This window comes from Aotus nancymaae, unplaced genomic scaffold (genome assembly GCF_030222135.1).
Source record: "Aotus nancymaae isolate 86718 unplaced genomic scaffold, 86718_ANA_hifiasm-v0.15.2.pri h1tg000049l, whole genome shotgun sequence".
In the NCBI taxonomy this organism is placed as follows: Eukaryota; Metazoa; Chordata; class Mammalia; order Primates; family Aotidae; genus Aotus; species Aotus nancymaae.
The window spans coordinates 8,198,350-8,218,019 of record NW_026988463.1 but is presented as its reverse complement, the minus strand read 5'-3'; the positions used below and the strand labels follow the sequence as shown (position 1 = coordinate 8,218,019).

At 41.8% G+C, this 19,670-nt stretch overlaps 1 long non-coding RNA gene across 2 annotated transcripts in view; it reads right to left on the bottom strand.

Annotated features, from left to right (window-relative positions):
- LOC105714353 (uncharacterized) overlaps positions 1-19,670 on the bottom strand; it is a 349,885-nt gene that overhangs the window by 311,751 nt on the left and 18,464 nt on the right. For both annotated transcript variants that reach the window (XR_001106801.2, XR_010337348.1), the window contains one exon: positions 19,071-19,168. This is a non-coding gene — a long non-coding RNA (uncharacterized LOC105714353). The remainder of the gene's footprint in view (positions 1-19,070; positions 19,169-19,670) is intronic.

The following is a 19,670-nucleotide window of genomic DNA, read 5'->3' as shown; positions in this document are numbered from 1 at the left end:
ACAGGGTACATGCCCCTGCTGGGCTAAGACAGAAGAATGAAAAGGACAGTTTTTATGGGAGCAGTCTCAAAAATGTAAGTGAGAGTTATCATCCAAATATTTATCTCCAGAAATTTGGAATGAAAAGAAGCATGCAGCACTTGCTAAGGGACTACTGAGTAGTGTTTATCAATCCCACATCCCAGTAAGGTCTAGGACCAGTTTTTTTTCCAAATGAAACAAGCAAAAACATAACGTCTGAATCGTCCAATACCTGAGTATGACTGATATGACTCATCTGCTACAAAAATAAAAGAACTAAGTAAATGCTTTGCGGAAAGAAGTTTCTGGCTAATTAAATTTTGTTTTTTGGTCTTTCTTGGTGCTATAAAAAAGAAGGGTGCCTTTATTTTTAAGTTGAAAATTATTCTAAACTGCCTGCATCCATTTTTTATCGGAGTGACACCAATTTGAAGTGCTTGCATCTTAATTTTTTGTTTTTTTGTAATTTACAAAGTACTTTCCATTTCACAAAGAGCTTTATAGTTTATAAGCACAGTTTACAATAGGCCTTATTATATTAGTTTATAAGATGCTGTGCTCTTTCCAAGGTACTTAACAGTTTACACAGCCTTTTATGGCTTATCCATTTCTTTGAATAAGCCACTTTATCATCTTAAAAGTATTTGACATTTCATAACGCCCTCTTATTATTACAAAGAGCTTTGTAGCTTACCAAATGTCTTGCGATGTGTAAAATAATGCCAAGCCCATAACTGTATTTAGTTAGGTTCAGGTGACATAATGCATCTTTCTTTCATGATTATAAGGATTATAATACAAGGCAAATTTGTGAGCTTGCCTTTACTAAGCACAGACTTAGTGTGTCCTAGAGATGCTTGTTGGTGCCTGGTTGATTAAAAACATTCTCTCTTTAAAATTAGATAACTAATGAAGAACTGAAAGTTTGGTTTTCATCAATAGTTCTTCATGGGGGGCAATTTTATCCTTCAGGGACACTTGGCAATATATGGAGACATATTTGGTTATCACAACTAGAGGAGAGGTTGCCACTGGCATCTAGGGGTACAAGAAAGGGATGCAGCTGAACATCTTACAATTCATATCACAGCACCACCCCCCACCCCAACAAAGAAATGTCCAGCCCATAATTCCAATAGTGCCAAGACTGAGAAGCTCTGGTTTTGATAAAGGTGAACCTATCCTGTTAATTTCACACCTTTTATCTATTGCATTAGAAGAATGCTTTGAGCTGCAAGTAACAGAAAACCACCTCAAACTGGCTTACAGGTTATTTACATATCATCTCACTTAACTGGAAATAAGAGAAAGGCCAGGATACAGGGCTGGTTGATTAAGACACTGACCCATGGCATGGAGACCCCTGATTCTCTTCCTCTCCACTTTGCTCAGCTTTGTTCATCCTAAAGTTGGTTCATACCCACAAAAGGCTGTCAGCAGCAATCAACACAATCTGCTTTTGTTCCTATCCAAAGCAGGGAAGCTGGCTTGTCTTTCCCAGAATCCCAGAAAGAGAGTGTGTGTGTGAATAAACATCCACATCGTAAGGTGATTTGCTTAATTGAAGGATGCATGCAACATACCAAGGACAGAGCCTTTTATGGAGCTGATGCTCATTACATGTTCTCTCTACCTCCATCCTTTGTTGGACACTAACTTTTGGCTGTTGACTAGGGCTTCTGAAGAACAAAAACATAATAAAATCACCTGTTGGTCCCCCAGGAAACAGCTCCTGTGAAACAGCTGTTAGATTTATGCATAGAAATTCACACTGTTTCCCAGCATGGAATTCTGAACTGTAAATCCTTCCCCCAACATATTACATATGCACACATACACACACTCTACCTCTTGCAAATGAAAAGTCATATATATCTTGCCAAAGTATTTCTGACAAGCAGCTCCAGCATTCAGAGCCTTAGGCAAGCTTTGTGTCTCCCATAGTGATGTATAACTGGCCAGGGAGGTTGCAGAGACCAGTATTCATGACTAATCAACACCTCTTCAGATATTCTGTGCAAAGCTCCCTTTCCCTTGCCTGCAAAACCTCATCAGCAGGAGGTACTTTATTTAGGAGTCAATGGCTGAGTTCAGTACCCTGTATGAAAGGTGAAAAATAATTTTTGTTTCATTTTAGAATCCTCATAACCCAACCATAAGCTCTCAGTTTCTTATTTAATTGGATCCATGTTTGCTTTGGGGATAAAGCTAAGTTCTAGGGGCTAGTCATCAGGCCATCTCTGCAATACTTTTGAGATGCGGAATGGGGGCTATTGGATACTCATCTTCAAAAACCATCAATGATTTCCAATTACATGTAGAAAAACTTAAACCCCTTAGCCTGACTTTCACAATATGACCCCAAGCACTGCATTCCCCGTTATTGTTACTAGTTCCTATAAGCATCATCTACTCCATTCAGACTGATCTCCTAGTTATTTTTCAGAAAAATTTTATTGTGCTTCTGGACTGCAGAATCTAGAATACAGCAGGTATTAAAAAACAGCAGACTTGGGTCCAAATTGTGATTCTACCACATACAGGACATATGATCATAGGGAAAAAATGCTTATTTAGTGAGCCTCAGTTTATTCATCTGGAAAATGATGATAATATCACCTTGTGGGATAGAGGTGAGGGTTAAATAAGATAATTTTTCAATATGCTGAGTTTAGTGCCTGCCTTGTAGAAAGCGTCTAATAAAGTTCTTATTGTCCCTTCACTTTCCTACCTGCCCAGATTGATGTCTCTTATACATTTGTACTTTTGCAGTATTTTAGGGAAGGTGCACTTTATTTCTCCTGTCGATCTCTCCAAGTCTATCATATATCCAACCCTACATTCTCCTAGCTGATTGTATTTTTCCTTCATCACCTAGCAGGATTTTAATTTATACTATTTTGTGGAATTAATTGTGTGATTTTTTTTTTTCCCCTCGGTGGATTATAAGTTGCTGGCGAGTAGAGCCATGACTCTCTTGCTCACATCTCTTTTCCTGTTACCTGGAACAGTCTTTGATACACGCTCAGTGGTAGATAAATATTGAATGAATGAATGGGTGGACAATTAACATTGACTGAGTACTTCACTGCACCCTTCACTGTGCAAAGTTCTTTATTTTTGTCATCTCACTGCAACCTCATACCCTACACACTATTGGCATCATCCCTATTTCATCCTAATTAAGAAATTGGTGCATGGGGAGGTAAAGTAGTCTGAGGTTACACATCTGGGAAGAGCAGAGTCAGGATTTGGACTCAGTCATTTGACTCCAAGCCCCACCTCTTAACCATTAGGGTGACACCTTCGCTTCAAAGATGGTTGACAGTGGAAGGTGACCATGCATTCAGGGCTTGGGTAATTTGTGTATTGTATTTTTTTTTTTCTTTTCTTTTTTTGAGACAGAGCCTTACTCTATTGCCCAGACTGGAATGTAGTGGCATAATCTTGGCTCACTGCAACCTCGGCCTCCTGAGTTCAAGTAATTCTCCTGCCTCAGCCTCCTGATTAGCTAGGATTACAGGTGCCCTCCACCATGCCCGGCTAATTTTTGTATTTTTAGTAGAGACGGGGTTTTACCACGTTGGTCAGGCTGGCCTCAAACTCCTGACCTTAAGCAATCCACCTGCATCAGCCTCCCAAAGTGCTGGGATTATAGATGTGAGCCATGGTGCCTGGCCTAATTTGCCTATTGTATAACCTTGTTTAAATCAGTGGGAGCTACCCAAGTGGATTCAAAAAACACGAATCCCTTTCACTCTTTTCAGTAGATTTTCCAGTCGTGACATCCTTTGATCTTCACATGAGACTTTGTTGATGAAACAACGGGACACAGCAGGGATAAGCAATTTGCTCAAGGTCACTCATGGAGTCACTGATGTGGAAACACCCAATGGAAAATGCTTAGAACAATTAGAGGAATCATCACATCAGGTCACTGCAGCCAGGGAGGCCTCCCCGAACCTCCTGTCACTGTTTTGGAGGGAGCTCCATGTTGGTCTGGTCCTTGGAGATAAGGATGAGCTTGGCATTACATAGAAACCTTTGGACTTGGTCAGGTGGCCTGGATTCTGGAGGCAGCCACATCACATGCATCTGAGCTTGTGGGTCCTAATTGCTGAGCTTCTGCTTTTCCTTCTGATTAATGAAGTTAGACTGGATATTTTGTAACAAAAAAAAGGACCCAACAAATAAAAATTGAGGGTCTACTAAGTCTGTGTCTGTCTTACTTCCTTCTATATTTTTGGACCTAGAATGCAGTTCTGGCACAGTAAGTGGTAAATTATTATTGTGCACATAAATGATTGTGAATGAATGTGGTAAGACAAAATGGTGAGCCACACCTGGTTCCTGCCCTTTAGTTGGCAGAGACATAAGTCAGCTAATAATGATGTTGCACTTTTCTGAATACTTTAACTGAAATGAATGCAGAGGCCTTGGGAGCTCCCAGGAGGTGCAATTCATCCAGGTTTAGGCTGATGGGAATTTAGGGAGTCCTCCTTGAAGGAGGTGACATTTAATTGCCGATACCTTAAGGGCAAGCAGGAGTCTGCAGGGAAATGAGATGTGTAAGTGTGTGGGCTAAGTTGCGGGGTGGAGGGGGAATCAGAGGGTTTGGTTGACTGCTCCAGACAGAGGAAAAGGTTAGGGGAGCTAGATGAGGTTCATTTGGACCTGGGGTTTAAACTTCAGGAGGGGCAGAGGGAGGAGATGAGTCTGGAGAGGAAGGTAGGGGAATATGAAGGATAAGGCGATGGTAAAGGGCCAGGGGTTACCCAGAGGTCTTTGGGGAGCCAGGAAGGATTCCAAATAGGGAGTGTGTATAGTCTGGGTCTGTGTCCCCACTCAAATCTCATCTTGAATTGTAGCCTACCACTATTCCCACCTGTCATGGGAGGGACCCCATGGGAGGTAATTGAATCACGGGGGCAGGTCTTTCCCATGCTATTCTCATGATAGTGAATATCTCATGATATCTGATGGTTTTATTTAATTAATTAATTATTTAGATGGAGTTTCACTCTTGTTGCCCAGGCTGGAGTGCAATGGTTTGATCTTGGCTCACTGCAACCTTCACCTCCTGGGTTTAAGCGATTCTCCTGCCTCAGCCTCAGGAGTAGCTGGGATTACAGGCATCTGCCACCATGCCAAGCTAATTTTGCATTTTTAGTAGGTACAGGGTTTCTCCATGTTGCTCAGGCTGGTCATGAACTCCTGACCTCAGGTGATCCACCCGCCTTGGCCTCCCATAGTGCTAGCATTACAGGCATGAGCCACTGTGCCCGGCCAATCAAATGGCTTTATAAAGAGGAGTTCTCCTGCACAAGTTCTCTCTTCCCTGCCACCATGTAAGATGTGACTTGCACTTCCTTGTCTTCTGCCATGATGATGAAGCCTCCTCAACCACATGGAACTTTGAGTCCATTAAAATGAGTTACCCAGTCTCGGGTGCATATTTATTAGCAATGTGAAAATGGACTAGTTATAGCCTGGCTCTGTGCCTCCTCCCACATCTCATCTTGAATTGTAATCTGAACTGTAATCCCCACATGTTGTGGGAGGGGCCTGTTGGAAGGTAATTGGGTCATGGGGGCAGTTTCCCCCACACTGTTCTCATGATGGTGAGTGAGTCTCATGAGATCTGGTTGTTTGATAAGTGCCTGGCCCTTCCTCCTTCACTCTCTTGCTTGCCTGCCTGTCGCCATGTAAGAAGATGCCTGCTTCCCTTTCCCCTTCTGCCATGATTGTAAGTTTCCTGGGGCCCCCTAGCCATGCTTTCTGTTAAACCTGCAGAACTGTGAGTCAATAAATCCTCTTTCCTTTATAATTACCCAGTCTCAGGCAGTATTCTTTATAGCAGTGTGAAAACAGACTACTACAGAGGATTTTAAAAAGATGATTCTGGAAAAAGTTTTTCCATGTGAAGTTCTTTGGGGAAGGGTAGGCACAGGAGCAGGAAGACCATTTGGATGCTGCTGATGTGGTCTCAGAGAACGGTATCTGTGTTTATGGATACCATCAGGAGTGGTGGGTATCGAGTACGGGACTGAATGGAATAAAAAAAAAAGAGTGGGCCTTTGACTTTTTGGGGTCACTTGCTGTATTCAGCACTTGCAAGACACTAGGGAGAGGGGCAGAGAGGATGGATCTGAGGCTGGGAGTAGAGTCAATACTCTGAATTCCTGGTCACTCTATTCCTACCTGCAGCAGTGGGAAAAAGTGCCCGGGAGAGGCAGGTGGATTCTGCACAGCCTGGGGCCCCTCTTCTCTCCTACCTCGCATGCCTTAGGCATTGGCTTGCCTGGTGTTACCCAGTGTTGCTAGAAAGGCCTCGTCCTGTGATGTTATCTGCAGATTTCAAGGCCCCTCTTGCCCTCACAGTGCTGAACTCACACCACTCATCATATCACTGCGGCTCTGATCAGCCTGACTGATCTTACCATTTTCTTAAGTGGTGTCTTTGCTTTTTAATTTATCTTCTTGACCCCTCCAGTTCTAAGGCAAACTCTCTGTCAATAGAAATTGTTCCCCAGGATTAGTTTGGACTCTTCCTTAGAAGAGTCAGTTTGGAAGTAAGAGGCCCTAAAGCTTTTCAAGACTGGGAAGACAAAGTGGTAAACACAGGAAAGAGCACCAGGGTGGCAGAAGAGGCACTCAGTATACCTGTAACCTTGTGCAAGTCACTCAAGCCTTATCCATTTGATGCGGAGGCAGGAGGGAGAAAAGGGAATGGTATTTACTGATCCTGACTAAATGGTCAATACTCCCTCATTTTTGCTCTTACTGCACCTCCAACACATTCCTATCATAAAGTTTGCTCATTCATTCATTCTTCATTCAATACACTTTTTTTTTTTTTTTTTGAGATGGAGTTTTACTCTTGTTCCCCAGCCTGGGGTACAATGGTGTGATCTCGGCTCACTGCAAACTCCGCCTTGCACATTAAGCGATTCTCCAGCCTCAGTCTCCCGAGTAGCTGAGATTACTGACATGCGCTACCACGCCTGGCTCATTTTGTATTTTTAGTGGAGACAGGGTTTCACCATGTTGGTCAGGCTGGTTTTGAACTCCTGACCTCAGGTGATCCACCCACCTGGGCCTCCCTAAGTGCTGGGATTACAGGTGTGAGCCACCGTGCTCTGCCCATTCGGTTGACTTTTAAGATCAATTGTTCTGTGGTTGCCTGAGCCTTCTATTCATCTGCAAGCACTTTGAGAGCAAAGGATCATTTAAAAACTATGCATTGTATCCCAGACACAAAGGACAGCACATAGTAGATACTTAATGTATGTGGAATAAATGAATATGTTGCTATGTGCTGTACTGTGGAGTCTAATAGCCTGGGTTCAAAGACTCTGTTAGTTGTTAACTCTGGAACCTGGGACAACTCCTCTAACCTCTCTGAACTGCAGTTTCCTCCTCTGCAAAAAAGGGTGATACAAATGGCACCTATTCATATATATACATAAAATTGCTTTAGTTCTGAAAAATTGGTGGGGAGGAGGAAGGATCTTTTAGCATTATAATGCATGAAGCTGTGTTATGAGAGGTAGTCAGGTCTAAAAAGATGAAACTTTGCTAATAGTATCTCCCCTGTGAAGAATCTGAAAGACCCAACGATACTCCCACTGATGACTTTGAGAAACTCCATTTTTAACAAGAACTACTTCCCTGGTATAAAGGACTTTTCGGCTTTGATCTCTTGGCACATGGTAGTGAAATATCAGTATTTTTGCCTGGAGATAGAAGAAGAGGGAAAAAGAAAGGGGCAAATGGGATACCCGCTGTTGGCTTATTTCCTAAGGACTCAAAGGAGATTTGAGAGAAAAGTAGAGACATGGTATTTATCAGCCACTAGATTAAGTGTCTATTCATGATTGGCTTATTGGTTTCAGTGTTTCTTCCAGGACAGAGATGATACCCACACCCTGGTGAAGAGGCTTTAATTGAGAAACTATAGACATAAAACCTCCAGGACTACGTCCAGCCCACGGAGTTATTATTGTTGTTATTCACTGGGTATTAAGCTATGGAGAGTATCTCAATGCATTCCCTTTGTGTGAGCAAATGCAAACACCCTCAGAGACATCCTCCACCCTGGCATAACTTTAGATACCTAAACCCTTCCTAAGGAATGCCATTAGGATTGTTTGTAGAAAAATAGATAAGGCCAAGTAGTTTCAGAAACACACATTCTGCAAAGTGAATCTCACTGGCAAATTGGGATGGGGTTCAGGAGAGGGCAAAAGAGTGATCAAGCAGTGAAAAAATAAGAAACAGATCTTTCTCACTTTGAGTTAGCCCCTTGGAAGAACACCCAACCTCTGCCTCCTGGAGCCTTTTTCATTGTTATCTTAAATGACATACATAAAGCGGTGTCAAAGCAGAGAGATACTTCTCTGTGGCTGACATATTTCACAGGGAGAAATGGATTTTAAAACTGTTTTCAACTAACAAATTGACAGTCTTAGCCTTCCCTCACCCAGGACGCACTACCTGGAGTGAAATGTGGGGAGGGGCAGACGAGGGCTGATAGGATCTAATACACTGCTTACAGAATTTGAAGGAGAGTTTTTCTAATCACTCACTAGAGGGTTCCCCCTCCCGACTCAATTTTCTCCTAAATCACATACTGGAGGTCATAAAGAGGGGTGATAAGCTGTCCACCACGAGGTGGGTTGAAAAGGCCTCATTCCATTCCATCAGAGCTCCGTCAGAGTTTATAAATTGTCATGTCTGTCTTTACAAAAAGGGATAAAGTCTGCAGTTTTACAAAAAAATGCATGTTTTCAACTTAGATTTATCATCTTTAATATTCTTGAAGAGTGGGAGAGAGAGACAGAGGCAAAGGAAGGTGGGTGGCAGGGGATAAAGGGGCGCAGTGGCTGAGACAACTGACAGGTATAAAATAAGGACCACCTTTCCTTCTGCATGGCAGAGACCAGAGAGAGGGAAAAATGGCAGGTAGGGAGATGGAGTCTAAGAGCATAGGCTTTGGTGCCTCTCTGCTTGGGTTCAAATGTAGGCTTTGCCATTGTATCACTTCAGGTGGGTTACTTTATCTGTCTGAACTTCCTCATCTTGGATATGGGGACAATGACAAAGCATACCTTCGCAGAGTTCCTGAGAGTTACATGAACTAATGCCATCAAGTATTTAGCACAGTGTCTGGTACATAGCAAGGACTTAGGCTTGGTTTGATTATACAAAACCCACTGAGTGAGCTCCAGTAAACAAAGCTTTGTCATAAAGAATGAGAATTAGAGGGCTTCCATGCGCAGAATTAAAGGACAGGAAGTGCTGCCATGTTTTAGTAAGAACTTACTGACTCTGGGGAAAGCTATGCTGGAATCAAGGTGCTCAATCTCTGTCTTTTTCTACCATCATCATTTTTATATCGATTTCATCTGCTTTATTCTCCTTTCCTGGATGATTAGCCATCTCTGTTTCTGCTCTATTAACGTGACCCATTGTGATTGTCTCAAACTGGCACTGACTGCCAACTACCTAGGGGAAGGTGTCCTACTTCAAATTCCCAGAAAAAATAATCTGATTGGCTTAGTTAAGTTCAGCTGCTACCTATAACTCAATCTCAAATCTCAGAAAAAAATACCAAGGATTGAGGTCCATGGTTAAATGATGAGCTCTGGTGACAGCTCAGAACCCCTAACACCTTAATAATCTCAATGGAAGAGCAACATGGCAGTTAAGATCACAGGCTCTGTTGTCAGACTGTCTGGCTCCAGTCCCAGTTTCACCATTTCCTAAATGTGTGTGCTTGAGAAAGTAACTTAATTTCTCTGTTCTTCAGTTTTCTCATGTAGAAAAGGTATTTGATAGAAATTCCCACCTCAGCAACGTAAATTAGTTCAACCACTGTGGAAGACAGTGTGGCGATTCCTCAAGAATCTAGAACCAGAATTATCATTTGACCCAGCAATCCCATTATTGGGTATATACCCAAACAACTGTAAATCATTCTACTGTAAAGACACATGCACACTTATGCTTATTACAGTACTATTTACTATACCAAAGACATGGAACCAACCCAAATGCCCATCAATGATAGACTAGATAAAGAAAATGTGGTACATATACACCACAGACTACTACGTAGCCATAAAAAGGAATGGGATCATGTCCTTTGCAGGCACATGGATGAAGCTGGAAGTCATCATCCTCAGCAAACTAACACAGGAACAGAAAACCAAACACCACATGTTCTCACTTATAAGTGGGAGTTGAACAGTGAGAACATATGGACACAGGGAGGGGAACATCACATACCAGGGCCAGTCAGGGGGTGGGGGCAAGTGGAAGTGGAGCATTAGGACAAATAGCTAATGCATGTGGGTCTTAAAACCTAGATGATGGGTTGATGGGTGCAGCAAACCACCATGGCACTTGTATACCTATGTGACAAACCTGTGCATCTTGCACATGTATCCTGGGACTTAAAGTACAATAAAATAAAGAAATCCCCACCTCATTGGGTTATTCTTTTGGTTGACTAGGATACATGTGGCACATAAGCAATTAACAGTAAGCATTTACTGATTACTCTTATTTTTCCTGTTATGATTCAAACAATGTAGCTGGCAAAGGCAACTCCATAACATAAGCTAGGATACATTTTGGATGTGTACTGCAAACAGATTCTGCATCAGACTAAGAAACCATCTTGTCTGTTCTCCTGGGCAAGGTTTAGATTTATGTCTGCACTAAATCTGAATTTCCCATTGAGGTACACCCAGAGAGCATTTCCCCTCTGGGGACACATGCAGAGCTGGAATGCATCCTTAATCTGTCCTAACCACAAGCAGACTGGTGCCACCCCCTCCTCCCTGCCCTCTTCCTTTCCCCTGCTGTGGTGTGTATGTCAGTGGTGGGTGGTGATGGAAAATTAGGAGAGACAGAGCCCATTAGACAGAACTGCAGGCGGATAAGGTTTGCCAATTATGTTTTTGTTTCTTTCTGCTTTCCCTGTGACTTTTAGGAGATGCAGATTCTTCCTGGTGTTCTCCCTGGTTCTCTGCCTATAAAATAAGTTTAATGGCTGAATTTTCTTTAAGATAATCAGAGGCAGTATAATTTATGCATATGAATAGTATTGTAGCCAGATGTAATTTTGCTCGAAGTTGTGGCATTACAGTTAGAAATGGCTCTGCTGGCTGTGTTTTGTAGAATTTGCAATTTATTTAACAGTTGACTGAGCACTGACCCCAGATAAAATAACCATACTCAAAGAGAAGTTTTTAAAAAAGATATATATATATAAAACACAAAGGTGGGGAGCGGGCTTTGGAGAAAGCCTCGGATATGGTGCCTGATTGGAGAGAAAAGCAGGTGGTGAGCATCCAAGGCAGGTTTAGTTTGTGTAAATGGCAGAAGAATCGTCAATGGAGGGAGGGGGGATGTATATTTCATTTGAAAATTCCTCCCCGATCCCAGGGCCTTTTTTGTTTGTGTGTTTGGAGGTTCATTCTTCCTTGACTGAAAAGCAGGTGAATTTTGTATTGCTTGTGGAAGCTGTGATGTCTCTCTTTCCTGGTGCTTCCCAGATTGTACAGGAAGAGTATGGAGGACATTTTTTGGTGGGGAGTGATGGGGATGATGCATAGCAAGGAGAGACTTCGGCTTCTGTAAGGAACAACGCTAACCCTTCCAAGAGCCCATTACTTCTAGAGTCAACGTCATTCCATAGGAGGAGAAACAGATTCCCTTCTCCACACTCCAAGCCTGACTTTGCCTACTATCCCATCTCTGCTCCCACCTCCAAGTCCTTTAAAGATGGAAAAATGTTTTGTTTGTCAATGCGTTGCCTTTATGCAAGCAAATACAAACTCTTAAAGACATCCTCCACCCTGGCACAACTTTAGATACCTAAACCTTTCTGAAGGAATACCAATAGGATTGTTTGTAGAAAAATAGATAAGGCCAAGTATTTTCAGAAACACACATTCTGCAAAGTGAATTTCACTGGCAAATTGGGATGGGGTTCAGGGCAGGGCAGGAGAGTGATCACACAGTGAAAAAAAAAAAAAAAAAAACAGTTAGAGCTTCCTTACTTTGCATTAGCCCCTTGGAAGAACACCCAACTTCAGCATCCAAGACAGACAATACACCTCATTCCACTAGCGGATGGGGTTAGCATCTCTGTATCTAGACTGCATCCTCTTTTACTTGCATCCTGCCAAGGTTCAGCCCATGGGAATGGGTTGGACAATGTATGACACTTCCTTCTTCTTGAATCCACAGAGCCAGGGAGAGTCCCAGGGCTTACTCATGCCTGGAGTGGTGGACTCATGCTCTAAACTAGGCTTCGTCATGGAGATGTGGGGCCCTGTGCTGCTGTTGATAAGGTATGGATAAATCTGAGATCCATTCTCCCATGGTTCCTCATGCGTTCTGCCTCCTCAGGAACCTCGTGGGAGTGGTGGAATGGAAGAGTATGAAGTAAAGAAAAACGCTCTACTCTTTTGTTTCTGGCTGTCAATCTATCAATATAACCACCAGCCTTCCAACGCACAGCCTTAATATATTCCACACACTTCGCCCCAGTCTGGGCAGGGCAGTTTTTCACTTGAATCCTTCAGAGCTTCCCTGTGCCCTTAGAATTAAGTTTAAAAATATTGTAGCCCGGCATTCGGGATCTTTTGTGATCTTTTGTGATCTAGCTCTGTCTTGTAATCCATTTTTATCTCCTGACCCCTGCACTCCTATTGCTCCACACCCTCCAACTGTATTCTACATTTCACGGATCCCAAAGTTGATGGTCTTTGGTTTGCACCAAAAAAACCTCACTTTTCTTTCACTTAGATAATTTCTACTCCTTGCTCAAAACCTGGCTTAGCTATTTCTGCACTAGGAAAGCATTCCTTTCTCCTGAAGTTTGAGTGGAAGTACCCCACTCCAAGATTCCATTACCCTCCATGTTCCCTCTTTCCTGATAGGGATATTTCTATTATTTGCAGCTTTGGTCTATTATCTGTGTGTCCTCCAAACCCAAAATGTTGCTTGGCACATAGGATAAGCTCATATATTTGTTAAAGAAATATACATATATATTATAAAAATATAATGAAAAAAATATATATATAAAATGAAATACACACACACACACACACACACACACACAATGAAGGCATAAATAAATATCCCCTACAAGCAGCAATTGAGACTAACGTGTACGGGGAGACAAGTGAGGGCATAACATTAGGAAAAATAAAAGACAAAATCTGACTCCAGGAGTCAAATACTTCAAGATTAAAATAAGCATGCCAGCTAGTGTGTATTGTGTGTGCTGACTACGCCAGTCATTATGCTAAGAACTTTTCTTATACCGTCTCATTGAAATCACATAGCAATAGCAATATGCAACTGTTATCCTCCATTTAACTGACGAGGAAACTGAGGTTAAGAAAGGGTACATAGCAACTACATAACAGGCTCAGACTCAAACCAGTCCATCTGGTTCTAGAGTTTCCTCTTTCCTCCCCCTTTTGGCTTTATAAATATTTGTTGATGAATTCTGGGAAGATTTATGTGTTCAGGAAAGTACAGAGAATAGTAAATACTCATAAACGTATCAAACACATTTTGACGACTCTTAGCCTATATTTTAAAATTGGCAGTTTTACACCCCAGTCTAATTCCCTCCTTTTTCTCCAGAGATGACAAGTCTCCTAAAGCTAGTTTGTATTACCCCCCTTTTATGCTTTTATTTCATTTATCGGTTTTTATATTTTCACTACTTTAGTATGTAGCTCTTAACAAAAATAGTATTTTTGAGTGTTTTAGATATTTACAAAAATGGAATAATACTATGTGCATTTCCTTTCCACTTATTCACTTTATTTTAAACATTAAATTAACTTTATGATTTGGCAAAATTTTACATTTACAGAAATATTCAACGGACAGTGCAAAGAGTTTCCGTCAACCCTTCACTCAGTTTTCTCATTGTTAATATCGTATATTAACATGGGTTATGGTCAAAGTGAAAATACAACAAAACCGACTTTGGTGAATTATTATTAATTAACCTTTAGGCTTCACTGGAATTTCTCTAGTTTTTCTGTCAATATCGTCTCTGTGTTCCAGGGTCTAATGAGAGCAGCTTGTCTCATTTACTCCTCTCCCCAGTCTCTTCTTGGTTGTTTCTTGTTTTTTTTCCTTGCTTTTAATGACCTGGGACTGGGTTGAGGAGTACTGTCCAGGTATCTGCCAGAAGGTCCCCTAATCTGAGTGTGTCTAATAGTTGCTCCTGATGACACTGGGATTATGGGATTTTGGAAAGAATAGCACAGAGATTAATTGTGCTTCTCATCTCATCCTATCGGGGAGACCCGACGTCCACAACGTCCCTGGTGATGTTAACCTTCATCACTTGGTGAAGGGAATCTGCCAGATTTCTCCATGGTAAAGTTATTCTTCCCACTTTGCCGTTCTGTATTGCTTGAAAGCAAGTAACTAAATCTAGCCTACACTTAAGGGGTGGAAATTTTAAACTTCACCTCCTGGAGAAGGGAGTATCAATATGTATTAAATAAAGTTATTTTATAAGGCAAATTTGTCTATTCCCCCCACTTGTTTATTTACTCAATCATTTATTTGCATCAGTATAGACTCATGGTTATATATTTACACTTTGAGTTATAATCCAAAACTATGCTATTTGCCTCATTGTCTGAATTCCAGCTTTTGCAACCTGAATTCCAGCTGTTGTTTCAAGTTAACTCCTGTCTCTTTGACATTCCCTCATCTTTTTACTTGTTTTAGTACTTACTTTCTGGTACTACAAGTTACTCCACCTCATTTTGTATTTTCCTTACCTCAGATCTTGAATCAGCCATTTATTCAAGGATCGTTTGAAAATTATTTTTATTGTTGAAAAATATGTACAACATCAAATTTACAATTTTGATAACTTTTAAGTGTACAGATCAGTGATATTTTAAGGACATTCATATTGTTGTACAACCTTCAGCACTTAGATTTAGGCCATCCCTTTTGACACCTGAGTAGTATTCCATTGTTAGAATATACTATAATATATTTATTCATTGTTCAGTTGACGGTTCCAAATTCTCAGTTTCAAACAATGCTAAAATTAGACATCTTTTTCTCTGATTCCAAGTGTACATGTATATCTAGAGTATACTTCTTGAAGCACTAGATGTTGAGATGTAGGATGAACATCGTCAAATGTTTGAAGCATTATCAAATTCGTCTCCAAAGTGATGTTGTAGTTTCTGCTCCCACAAGCTGCAGAGCTTGTGTCTGTACACATTCTTGCCAACGCTTTATATTATTTTGCTGCCCTGGTGGGTACGTATCTTATTGTTTTAATCTGCATTTTTTCTGCTTACAGAGCAGGATGTGCTCTTTTCCACACATTTACTGGGCGTGCAGAATTCCTCCTCTGTGAATTGCCTCTTCTCATGTTGGCTTGTTCGTCTTTTCTTATTGATCTGTAGGACTTCTTTATATTCTGGGAACGAATCCATTCTTCATTTTATGTGTTGCAAATATCTTCCCCCAGCTGTGGCTTGTCTTCTAATTTTTCTTCAGGTATTTTATTTTTTTTTTGTCCTACAAAATATTTTAAAGATTTTTTTTCACTGATAGGACTTCAATCCATTCAAAATATGATTTTTATACGGTAGGAGTGAGGGATCTAATTTTATTTGTGTTCCACACTGTTTTTACTATACATCATTGATTCTAAGATGTACTTTTACTCCCCCACACTTTACCGTCTCTGAAATTGTGATACATGTTACTATCAATGCAACTCATGACACTGGCTTTCTCTTGTTATGGTGTGTAAGATAGTATGTGCCTTACGATCAGTGGCATCTCAGATTTGATGAAGGTAGACATACTCTAGGTTTATCCTAATTCTTGATACGTAGTAGGATGAACCTCCTGTCTCTCTTATCCTGACAATTATTGGCCATCTACGTTTTAGAATCATGTTGTCAAGCTCCAACCTCTGAGAATAACTCATAGTTGTTTTTTTTTTTCTCTATTGGTGTTTTTTAAAATTGGAACTCCATCTATTCCATATACATTGGATATTTTGGGAGAATAATCATGGTTAAGACATTTTGTCAGGGCTTAGTTGATACAAAGTTTAAGGTCCTAGGTTAAAGGAACGCATCAGGTGACAAGGTGGACAGTTACAGACTGCGAATTCTGGTTTTTTGTTTGTTTGCCTGGGTTTTTTTCCCTCAAAAATTCATTTTATTTCTTTTTTTTTGAGACAGAGTTTCGCTCTTGTTACCCAGGCTGGAATGCAATGGCGTGATCTCGGCTCACCGCAACCTCCACCTCCTGGGGTCAGGCAACTCTCCTGCCTCAGCCTCCTGAGTGGCTGGGATTACAGGCACACACCACCGTGCCCAGCTAATTTTTTGTATTTTTAATAGAGACGGGGTTTCACCATGTTGACCAGGATGGTCTCCATCTCTTGACCTCGTGATCTACCCGCCTCGGCCTCCCAAAGTGCTGGGATTACAGGTGTGAGCCACCATGCCCGGCCCCAAAATTCATTTTTTTCCTATCATATCATATTCCATCTGCTGGAATCAGTCACCTTCTGGAGAAATGAGACCCTCATCACTTGAGGTGTTCGTGCTGTGGCTCAGTGGCCACCTGTTCAGAATGACCAAGGGATGGTTCTTCACATGGAGGTGGAAATGAGCTCTTAGGTGCCCCCTGACTGTAACAGCCCATGAGTACCGGGGTGCATAATGTGATGTGGAAGGCTGAACGCATGGGCAGAATTGAGGTGCTCCTGCTTTAACATTTTGCCTGAGGCCAGCACTGAGCTAGAAGGAAAAGAATGATTTTTTTTTTTTTTTTTTTAAAGACGGAGTCTTGGTCTGTCACTCAGGCTGGAGTGCAGTGGTGCAATCTTGGCTCACTGCAACCTCTGCCTCTTGGGTTCAAGCAATTCTCCTGATTCAGCTTCCTGAAAAGCTGGAATTACAGGCACACACCACCATGCCCGGCTAATTTTTGTACTTTTAGTAGAGACAGGGTTTCACCATGTTGGCCAAGATGGTCTCGATTTCTTGACCTCATGATCCGCCCACCTCGACCCTGCAAACTGCTGGGATTACAGGCGTGAGCCACTGTGCCCAGCCAAGAATGAAATTTACCCACATTTTCAGTCACTTATTTGGCTCCTGGGGAGGCCAATAAATGTTCCAGTTCTTTTTCAGTCTGGGTCTCCTCCTCTCTCCCTCTCTGTTTTCATTTTTCCTTTCTTTTCTAACTGTTGCAAAAGTTTAAAGCAGGAGTTGGCAAACCATAACTTGCAGGCCAAATCCATATACTGCCTGTTTCTGTAAATAGTTTTATTAGAACACAGCCGTGCCCTTTCATGTACATATTGTCTATGGGGCTTTTAGACCACAAAGGCAGGATTGAGTAGCTGTGATAGAGGCCATATGATCCACAGAGTCTAAAGGATTAGACTGACTCTCACATAGTCTAAAAGATTACTTGACTCTTTATGAAAAAAAAATTGGCAAACCCTGGTTGAAAGGATGGACCTGTTGACATAACGCCCATTTTTCCCCTGAATTCTAAAACTGAAGGTTACCTTCATGGTTTGATTCTGTTCATGTTTTAACTTTTTTTCTTTGTAACAGGGTTTAACGGTCCATGTGCAGTTCTGAATAGAAGTATGAAAATATGGGTGAGAGTATAAATCCACCTAGAGAAACACGGACCCCAGCAAAAATGCAATTCTTTTCTTCTGCTTTGAGGCTGCCCTCGGGAAATTATCTTTGGAGGAGGCAACTGGTGCAAAGGCTCAAAATAGAATAAGGAGAGAGGATTTCAGGGACACTTTCTGGCAGAGCTAATTTTCTGTTCTCCGAGCTTACTGTGGAGAGGATGGCAGAGAGGCGTTATTATAATCCTTCACTAAAAACTTCTTTGTGCCAACTAAGCAATCAGGTGAAATGTGGCATTTCAATTTTATTGTGACCGAATTATTGGTTTTTGACAAACTTCCTGGCTCTGTCTCCGTCTTCTTCTTCTTTTTTTTTTTTTGCGACGGAGTTTCACTCTTGTCACCCAGGCTGGAGTGCAACAGTGCCATTTCGGCTCACTGCAACCTCTGCCTCCCAGGTTCAAGCGATTTTCCTGCGTCAATCTCCTGAGTAGCTGGAATTATAGGCGTGCACCACCAGGCCCGGCTAATTTTATCAATTTTTAGTAAAGATGGAGTTTCTCTGTGTTGGTCAGGCTGGTCTCAAACTCCCAACTTCAGGTGATCCGCCCCCATCGGCCTCCTGAAGTGCAAGGATTACAGGCATGAGCCACTGCACCCGGTCCTTTTTTTTATTTTTTTGAGAAAGACTCTTGCTCTGTTGCCCATGCTGAAGTGCAATAGCCGAATCTCAGCTCACCGCAACCTCCACACCTCCCAGGTTCAAGCAATTTTCCTACCTCAGCCTCCTCCTGAGTAGCTGGGATTGCAGGCACATGCCACAATGCCTGGCTAATTTTTGTATTTTTAGTAGAGAAGGGATTTTGCCACGTTGGCCAGGCTGATCTCAAACTCCTGGCCTCAAGTGATCCAGCCACCTCTGCCTCCTAAAGTGCTGGGATTACAGGCATGAGTTACTGTGCCTGGCCGAGCCTCCGTCTTCTTTATTCCCATCTCTTTACAACCACTGCTTTATATATCACCCATCCCTCTTTCCTAACTTGAAGCAACTGAGAACCAAAAATTATGCACTTTGAATATTTCCCTCCATTATAAAGAGCAATGGGACCACTTGTGGAACAGAGACCTATTTTAGGTTACACGTCAATAGACCAAAAAAGTAAATGAATAACTAAATACCAACATTTTAAAACAACATAAATTTGAAAAACATAATCTCTGCATATTGAATCCAGATTTCTTGAGTAGTATTGCTTGGAAAGTCACCAACCCAATTGTGTTAGTTCATTTTCATGCTGCTGTGAAGAAATACCCAAGACTGGGTAATTTATAAAGGAAGGAGGTTTAATTGACTCACAGTTCTGCATTGCTGGGGAGGCCTCAGGAAACTTACAATCACGGAGGAAGGCGAAGGAGAAGCAGGCACCTTGTTCATAGGGTGGCAGGATGGAGTCACTGCAAGCAGAGGAAATGCCAGACGCTTATAAAACCATCAGATCTTGTGAGACTCACTCCCTGTCACAAGAACAGCACGGGAGAAACCACCCCCACGATCCATTTACCTCCACCTGGTCCCGCCCTTTACACGTGGGGATAATAGGGATTGCGATTTGAGGTCAGATTTGGGTGGAGACAGAGCCCAACCGTCTCACCAGTAAAAGCAATAACAGTTGTGAGAGGCTGAATAATGTCCCCCTCAGATAAATTCATGTCTTCATCCCCAGAACCTGTGAATATATTATTGATTCCTGTGGGAAAGGGAACTTAGCAGGTGTGATTAAGTTAAAGATCTTGAGATGGGGGCATTATCCTGGATTAATTGGGTGAGTCCGATGTGATCACATGGTCTTTATCAGAAGGAGGGATTGGGGGTCACAATTAGAGAAAAGAAGATGTGATAACGGAAAGAACGTGTGTGTTTGTGTGTGTGTGTTTGTGTAAGTATGACTGAAAGAAA